The sequence below is a fragment of the Arachis stenosperma genome, chromosome 4 (genome assembly GCF_014773155.1).
Source record: "Arachis stenosperma cultivar V10309 chromosome 4, arast.V10309.gnm1.PFL2, whole genome shotgun sequence".
NCBI lineage: Eukaryota > Viridiplantae > Streptophyta > Magnoliopsida > Fabales > Fabaceae > Arachis > Arachis stenosperma.
In genome coordinates this window covers 120,430,647-120,439,329 of record NC_080380.1, presented here as the reverse complement: position 1 = coordinate 120,439,329, position 8,683 = coordinate 120,430,647, and the positions used below count along the sequence as shown (strand labels likewise).

The following is an 8,683-nucleotide window of genomic DNA, read 5'->3' as shown; positions in this document are numbered from 1 at the left end:
AGGATCAATTAGTATTATTTAGTATATTTGAATATTTATTATAGGAGATTACGTCTTTATTATTACGATTCTCTTAGTACCTATAAATACTTTTTTATATTATATCATTCTACACAATTTGAATAGACAACTTAATTATACTCAATAATACACAAATACTTTTTCTAGTTTAGTCTCTTGTTTCTAACACTATTTATAGATATGCATCCAAATTATTTGATAAATAATTTTAGGATTTATCTATTTTGTCTCTTAAAAATATATGTTAAATTTATAAATTAAAATTTTTTATTATAAATGTAAAAAATTTAAATTTTTAATGTATTTATTTTGTATTCATTAAATAAAAATATTTAAAATTTTCTACTAATAATAAACTTATAATGTGAGTTTAAAAAACATGTTAGCTAAACTCATAATTTTATAATAGTTTAATGACAAATCATCAAAATTAATTATAAAATATTATAACACTGACAAATTTAATTATAAAATAATTAAAATTAATATGTAATCATAAAAGATGAAATTTAGTAGATAAAACTATTTAACTCCTAAAAAATTATAAAAAAAATTTCTAAATTACTCATCTAAACTCCCAAACCCCCTCCAATATCCAAATCCTCTCCTCTCCTGTAATTTCCTCCCTCATCGCACGCAATTCTTAGCAAGCTAAGTTCAGCGTCATAAATCTCGGCGCGTTATAATATTTTTCACTGACATAAGAATCAGTGAAACTCGATTCTTCCACATCTTAGTCACGATCACTGCCACTGTATCCACCACCAAAAAAACAAAAATATAGAGTAAACTTACAAATTTAATGTTGCGAAAAATAGATGAGCCATTTGCGTAGGACACGAGGAAAAAAAGATTCTAAAATTCGAACAAAGTTGAGACACTGGCACTAAATTTGGTCATAATTGAAGGATGGGGAGAAGAGGTGCATTGGTGGTGGTGGTGTTGGGAGAAAAAACAAGACGAGCCTGAAGTGTACGAGTCTAAGTGAAGAGCAGCACAAGCAATGATACTTAAGCAGACATTAGCGTTAAAAACGGGGTAGAACTTAGAAGTGGGACATAGAATTTGACATGGCGGTCTACAATAATAATCTTAGTGTCCCTACTGATGTAGGTGAGCTAGTTGTCATCAGGGCGGGGCTAGATCCTTCTATCCTGGCTACACAAGAATTTTAGCTTGAATGTGGTGGCTACAATGGCAAAGGAGAGCAAAACTAGTTTACCGATGAAAGAATTATTATTATTGTTATTGTTGTTGTCATTGTTATCAGCTTTCTGAGAGTACAGCGATGAGTTACTAGAATTGGTGATGCTGAAATTATTGGCGTCATCTATTGGTGGTGGTGGTGGTATCTATGGCGGAACTAGGATTGGATTTTGGAAAATTAAAGGGTTTGAAGGAGGCCATTGAAATTGGAAATTGAGAAATTGGAGAGTGTAGAGTTGAACTTAATTCGTGTTTGAGAAGTAATAAGTGAGAGTGAAAAGAAAAAACCACGGTGGAGTGGACGAGGGAAGAGAGAGTTCGAAAAGGGAATTGGGAGTGATTAGATTAGTTTAGAAGGACAGATTGAAAATCTTTGATAAACTTTTAGCATTTGAATATTTGTCTATAGGAATCCATTTGTTATGGTCACAAGTTAGTTTTATTAATTCTTCTATGGCCAAAATTGTCGGCGTAATAATCTTTAATGGTCAATTTTGGTACTTTAGCCATTGTTTAAAATATTAAATATAAGGGTTAAGTACGATTTTGGTCCCTAAGGTAGGGATTGAAAATTTTTTCGTCCCCAACCTTTTTTTGCATACAAAATCGTCCCTAAGGTTCAACTTGATTTTAAAATCGTCCTTCGGACAATTATACCCTTACCCTATCACAATTTCGTCATCTCCTCTTTTGCTCTACTTCTTCATCTTCTTTATCCCTGCTCAGTGACTTTCATAAACTTGTTTCCATGGTAATTCCTTGGATTCGAGTTGGGATCAAATTCAAACTCGTTTACAAAACATGAATTCAAATTATAAAAAACGGACCAAAATACTTAAATAAATTCAAGCAACTTGTACCAAAATTTGTGCAACCTTGAACAATAATCAACAAATTCAGCAGCATCAATATTCCAGGTTCAAGCCAAATCAGAAGTAGAGATTCACCCAATCAACAGAGCATGACATTAAGATATTCCACAACAAATTCAGAATCACTAATCGAAAAATTCAAATATTTCACAACAAATTTAGATTATGTAAGACAAACAAGAAATCCAGTTCACACAGAAGAAGAAGGTTTACTAGTTCAACCATAGCAGTTACAAGCAACGTCAACAGAAATTACAGAACAAGCCACAATTCAGCACGGCGAGTGGGGAGGACCAGCGGAACAGCGGCGAGGACGTGGGGAGTAGTGACGAGCGGCGAATAGAGAGAAACAACAGCGAACGGTGAGGGACGAGGACCGATGACAATGGCGGCAGCAGCGACAATAGAGGATGCGAATCCCTTCAGCTCGCGCATCCTTCTCTCTCTCTTCCCTTCGGCTCACGCATCCCTCTATCTCTCTTCGCGGTCAGCGACGGTGACGATGAGTCCAGTACGACGACGCGGCTCAACGGTGGCGACGAACCCAGTACGACGGCGACTCTCCCCCCCTCCCCTCTCTTTTCCCTCGTAATTCCTTCCCCTTTCTTTTTCCTCCCCCCTTATGATTCCTTCTCCTATTTAACTCATTTTTTTCTTTTTTTATTTTTTTAATTAAGGATATTTTTAGAATAAAAATTAAAAATTTGATAAAAATGACGATTTTAAAATTAAGTTAAATTTTATAGTCGATTTTGTAAGTAAAAAAAAAAGTGGAAACGACAAAATTTTCAATCCGTACTTTAAGAACCAAAATCATATTTAACCCTAAATATAATTTGCAAAACAACTTTTCAAACTAAATAAAAGAGTTTTTTTGGTATGCTGGTGTCTTCCTCTTAAAAATGCTAGAAAAAACATTTATACGTGTAGCACTTTTCATATTAAAAACTTGAAATACGAAGACGCTTTTAGGTAAGAAAATATCAAACGAGAAAATGCCTCCCATTCCACCACCTTAATCGGATTTCACTCCTTTGTTGGAATCAAATTGCTCTTATGTAGGGGTGGCAAGCGGGAATGCCCGCCCCGCCCCGCTCCGCCCCGCCAGAAGCCCGCCCTTTGGCGGGCTGGCCCGCCCCGCCCCGCCTAGTGAGGCGGTCCTAGAATCCTAGCCCGCCCCACCTAACTGCGGGCTGGCGGGCTGGCGGGTTAAACCCGCCAAAGCTCCTCTTTTTTTTTTTTTTACTATTAACTACTAAGTAATATATATATAATTTCACAACCATATTAATAAATTTATAATTTCTAATGGTATAAAAAATTATATTTTTTATATTCACAAACATTAAAGTCTTTGTAATTATAAATATCTAATAATAAATATTCTCTCCAAAGCAAAATAAATATAATCCAAAATATAATTATAAATATTGTCTCCAAAATAATATAAACATAATTCAAAACACTCAATTTTTATCTTCATACTCTTGTAAGTTAGGTTGGGGGAAGTTAGGTATTGGCAAAAAAATTGCAAAAATACCCCCTCACTAATAAAAACCTTAGCCTGGCGGGGAAGCCCGCCCCGCCCCGCCAAAACCCGCGGTTTAAGCGGTGCGGGTTAGGCGTACTTTTGCTATTTGGCGGTCCCGATTTTTCAGCCCAACCCGCCTTTTTTGGCGGGTTACGCGGGCCGGCCCGGCGGGTTTAGGCCCGTTTGCCACCCCTGCTCTTATGGTTTATCTACATGATTGGTTTTTTTATTAGTATGATTTTTTCAATATTAAGTGTACGTCAAACATCAATTAGCAGTATATTTATATATAAATACATATATCGTTTAATTTATTTAAAAGAATAAATTATTAAAATAATATCTAAAAATTTATATTGCTAGCAGTAATAACCACAAAAAATGTTAAAGACAAATAAACTTCTCAAAAATTAAAAAATATGACAAAAAAACTAAATATTAAATATATATTTAAAAAAAAGACTTCAAATATTATATTTTAATGTAATTTTGTAAATATTATTAAAAAATAAAATTTTTTCATCCTTAAAATTTGTAATTTTATGTCAAATGACTTGTTTTTAAATTTTTTTATTATGAATGATCAATTTTTTTAAAATAAAAAAAATTAGAGATTAAATTTTATTATTTTAAATTTTTTTTAACACATTTAAATATTACCACAAAAATTTGAATTTAATGGATAGATTATTATTTGCTAAATATGAAAGGTTTACGTCATTTATAAAAAATATAATATTTATTATTATTAGTTATTTTTTGTCTTATTTTCAAAAATATTTAAATATTATTTTATCGATAATATCTTTTAAAAAAAATTTTTTGTCGGCAATTAAATTTTTTAAATATCAAATTAGTACTTAACTTTATTTTTAATATATATTATATATTGCATACATATTGTATATTAGTAATTAAGTTGATTTTAGGATATATTTAATATGGTTGTTAGTTCTTCAATTAGCCTATTATATTCACAATTCATTTTTTCCATAGAAAACCATATATAACTTTTTTTTTAGTCAAATCGATGTTATTTTTCTTATTATTTCTTCCAAACTAAAAAGCAGAATAGCAATGATCTTCCAATCTTACCTTTATTATTAATTATCTTGGTTAACTCTCGTTGTTATTATTGTTTGATGTTGTTGTTCGTGATTATTAATGGAGTACAAAAAGTCAGGTACTCTAAGAAAAAAAATGAAATGTGCATAAGCTATAAAAAAAACATGGAAGGGAGAAAATAAATAGATTGTGCATAATATGAAAAAGAAAAATAGTTGCTCTATGGATTGTTCATAATAAGCCATGAGAACAACTGATCCTAGGAAATGAGCGTGTTCGATTTCATAAATCAGGGGAACAATTTGATTCTATGTTGGTACGTGGAGAGAGATGCTTTTTTGTTTGCCGTATTTTCTACTTGAAAGCATTAGGGAAGAAGGGAATAAAGGGATATATGCGTAGACATTTTTTTCTTGTAAAGACACGTCTGCAATGGTGTTTTTCACGTGTAAGGCGCTAGGAAGTGGGGCGCCTTCCAGTATGAAGTGTCATTGTGATAAAACTGTAGCACTCAAATAAATGATTTAAAAAATGTGACATTTTACTAATAAGTTTTTGAAACAATGATATATTAAAAAAAATAAAACAAATAAAAGATACAGTAATTAGTCTAATGTAAAAAAAGAAATAAAATAAATGTAAAAAAAGAAATAAAATAAGATGGAGAGGAAGAGATTCAAGAAATTTCAAACTAAATTTAAAAATCTAAAATTTTAACCCTATGAAAAATAATACATTCTAAATTTTGATAAATGAATAATTTTATAATGCTATATTCATATTATCGTTAGAATTTTTCTGTAAAAAATCGGATGTTAATCTTCATGCCAAATTATTCTACATATTTAGAGTGAATATTTAACTTGGTCTCTGTCCATTTTAAATTAGGATAAGACGATTTCCGTCAAAAAATACACTCATGTCGGTCTCTGTCTGTTCTAAAAGTGAGCTATTACGACCTCTCCATCGTATTCCCTGATCACACTTGACGAAAGAAATCTTATGTGACAGTTACTGGCGCTGATGTGGTGAATGTAGTGGTGTTGGACGTGCACACGAACCAGCTTAGAAGTCTATCGAACCCCATCAACTGCCTTTGTAAGCTTAATGTCGCTGGAACCTCATCGAATACCTTCCCAAAACCATTGACGATTGTAGATCATTGGAAGAACTGAATGCCAACTTCAACAAACTGATACAACTTCCAGAAAACATTGGCTTGGAACTGAGAAAGTTGAAGAAGCTACTAGGGAACTCCAACAAACTCCTCTTCCTTCCACGCTCCACTTCACACCTCATCTCTCTCAAGGTCCTCGACGCCCGCCTCAACTGCCTCCCCTCCCTCCCCAATGACCTTGAAAACCTCGTCAGCCTCGAAACCCTCAACATCAGCCAGAACTTCTTTCGCTCTCTTCCTTGTTCTGTTGGCCTCCTCTTCTCTCTCATTGAATTTGACATCAGCTACAACAGGATCACCTCCTTGTCTCCCTCTATTGCTGCCTCAACAAGCTCCAGAAGCTCTGTGTCGATGGTAATCCGCTCATGTTGCCACCACCGGAAGTGGTGGAGTAGAAATTGTATACCGTGAAGGGGGATCTCTGCCAGAAGATGAGAGGCCAAAGGGTCGAAAGATAAACTCTTGTCTAAAGTTGAAAAATTAATATTGATTTTATTTTTGTTGAATAGTTTGTCATTGCATTATTTGAGTATGTTTAAAATTCTATAGGTTATGGCAAAAAATATTATTTCTCTTCAAACGTGATCTTTTTAGGGTAAAGGGGATGGTAGTAGAGAATGTCTATGGTTAGATGAAAAAGAATTCAAAAACCTAAGGAGTTAGGTGGGCTTAGAATGGGTGATGTTGTCATGAAAAAATTATGTTCTATTATTTAAATAGCAGTGGAGATTTCAAAAGAAGGAGTGCCCTCTTCAGAAGGTGATTTTTCATATAATCAAGTTGTGTCATTTGGTGTGCAACCCAACATTTACATATGAAAGGTGGAGCAATATAGGGAGATTTTATGAAGGTTGGTTAGCGTGATTTGAAGTTAGTGGATACCTTTCAACAGGGATTGTAATTAGAAGAGGGATGATGGGACGAGAACGAAGTTTTGGTATAGTGTTTGGTTAAAGGAGAGAGCTCTTAAGAAAAGATATCTTAGATTGTTTATGTTATCTACCAACAAAAAAGATACTATAAATGATTGTAGCTTTTGAAATGATTTATCATAGATGTGAAATTTGAAATGGAAAAGAACTTTGAAAACTTGGTAAAAGGAGAACTTTTAGAACCTTTTTTTGTTGGTTAGGGTGGGTGTGTACAAAAGGACTATTCACAAAATGATATGAAAGTATACTAGGAGAACATTTCAGTTAAGTCATTCTTACAAATTTTGTATATGAATAGCAAGCATATAAGTGAATTGAATATGTATAACTACACTAAAAAATTATGAAAGAGTCTTTGTACCTCTGAGAGTGTAATTATTTGTTTAGTTTGTAGTTTTGAAAAAATTGAATACAAGAGAAAAACTAGCAAGGTGTAATATTATTTCATCTTTGATAAGCTATTGTGTTATATGTGAAGAGAAAGAAGAGAATGTGCACCACTTATTTTTTATTGGTAAATTTTTGTAAAAATTGTGGGATATATTCTCTTCGATTGGTGTTTGTGCTGGGTGTGGTCTAGTAATGTGAGGTTGCTTTGAGTTTTGGGTGATTGCCATGCATTTGAGGAAGAAAAAACATGTATGAATTATACTCTTTCTTGTAAACATTTGGGATGTTTAGAAGTGCAGAAATAACAAGATGTTTAACAGCAATAACATGAGTTTGGAGAAAGTGTACCATTATATGTAATATCTTTTAAAGGCGTCTGAATTTTCAATTGGAATTATAGGAGAGTGCAAGCTAGTGATGTTTAAGATCTTAAGACTGATACATATTTTTTATGTTAGTCTAGTGTATTTTTTAGAGTAAATACCCTCTTCGGTCCCTGTCCTTTTTGAAAATTGACAAGCCGTCCCTTAACGTTTAAAAAATAAAAAATCGATCCCTTTCTATTTCTTCCGTTAGACACATCGACCTTTTCGTTAGACAAATCAGTCCTTGTCTATTTCTTCCGTTAGACACATCGACCCCTGTCTATTGGCCACAGAAGGATCAATGTGTCTAACGAAAGAAATAGACAGGGGCCGAAAAAAAAAGACAATGGTCAATTTGTTATATTTTAAAGGTTAGGGGGTGACTTGTCAATTTTCAAAAAAGACAGGGACCGAAAAGGGTATTTACTCTATTTTTTTTATTGTGTTTTGTGATCTATATTTATTTTCTAACCATAGGTGTTGATTCTAGCTTCATTTTTATTTTTATCTTTGATGTTTGTGTGGATGTTTTGATTGTTTATAGCTCACTTTCTATGTTAGAATTGTGGTGGATAAACTAATTATTAAAAAAAAAAGTAGAAAAATAAGAGCAAGAAGAAGATAATAATTAAGGAAGAAAATATATATTTTTTAAAAATAAATTTTTAGCAGAAGACAAAAATAGACTAAAATAAAATATTTAGGATAAAAATAAAATATTTTAAACGATAAAAATAAAATCAAAATTTAAATAAAATATTAAAGACTAAAATAATACTTTACCTTAATCAAAATATTCATTACTCACTATAATTATCCAATGATATGATACTAATCTACTTTATTATAATATATAATTGATCAAAGAATATTAGTTGTAATATTTTAATTATACAATAATTCAAATTAACATAATAATGATATGAAAGCATAAATTATTTCTATATTTTTAATATATAAGGGATGTTTATGGATTTGATAAATTGAGTTTACTTTATTCTATATCCGTCCTAAATTATTACTTTTTTTTCTAATATTTATCCAACTTTAGACCCAATAAAATTTTAATTGTTCAGACCAATCATATATCAGGTTTTAACTAGAAATTGAAGATGAAGATAGAT

The 8,683-nt window shown here is 32.0% G+C and overlaps 1 pseudogene; it reads left to right on the top strand.

The window, feature by feature from the left end:
- The first annotated feature begins 1,091 nt into the window (after positions 1-1,091).
- On the top strand, positions 1,092-6,330 carry LOC130975394 (plant intracellular Ras-group-related LRR protein 7-like; annotated as a pseudogene).
- Positions 6,331-8,683: the final 2,353 nt, after the last annotated feature.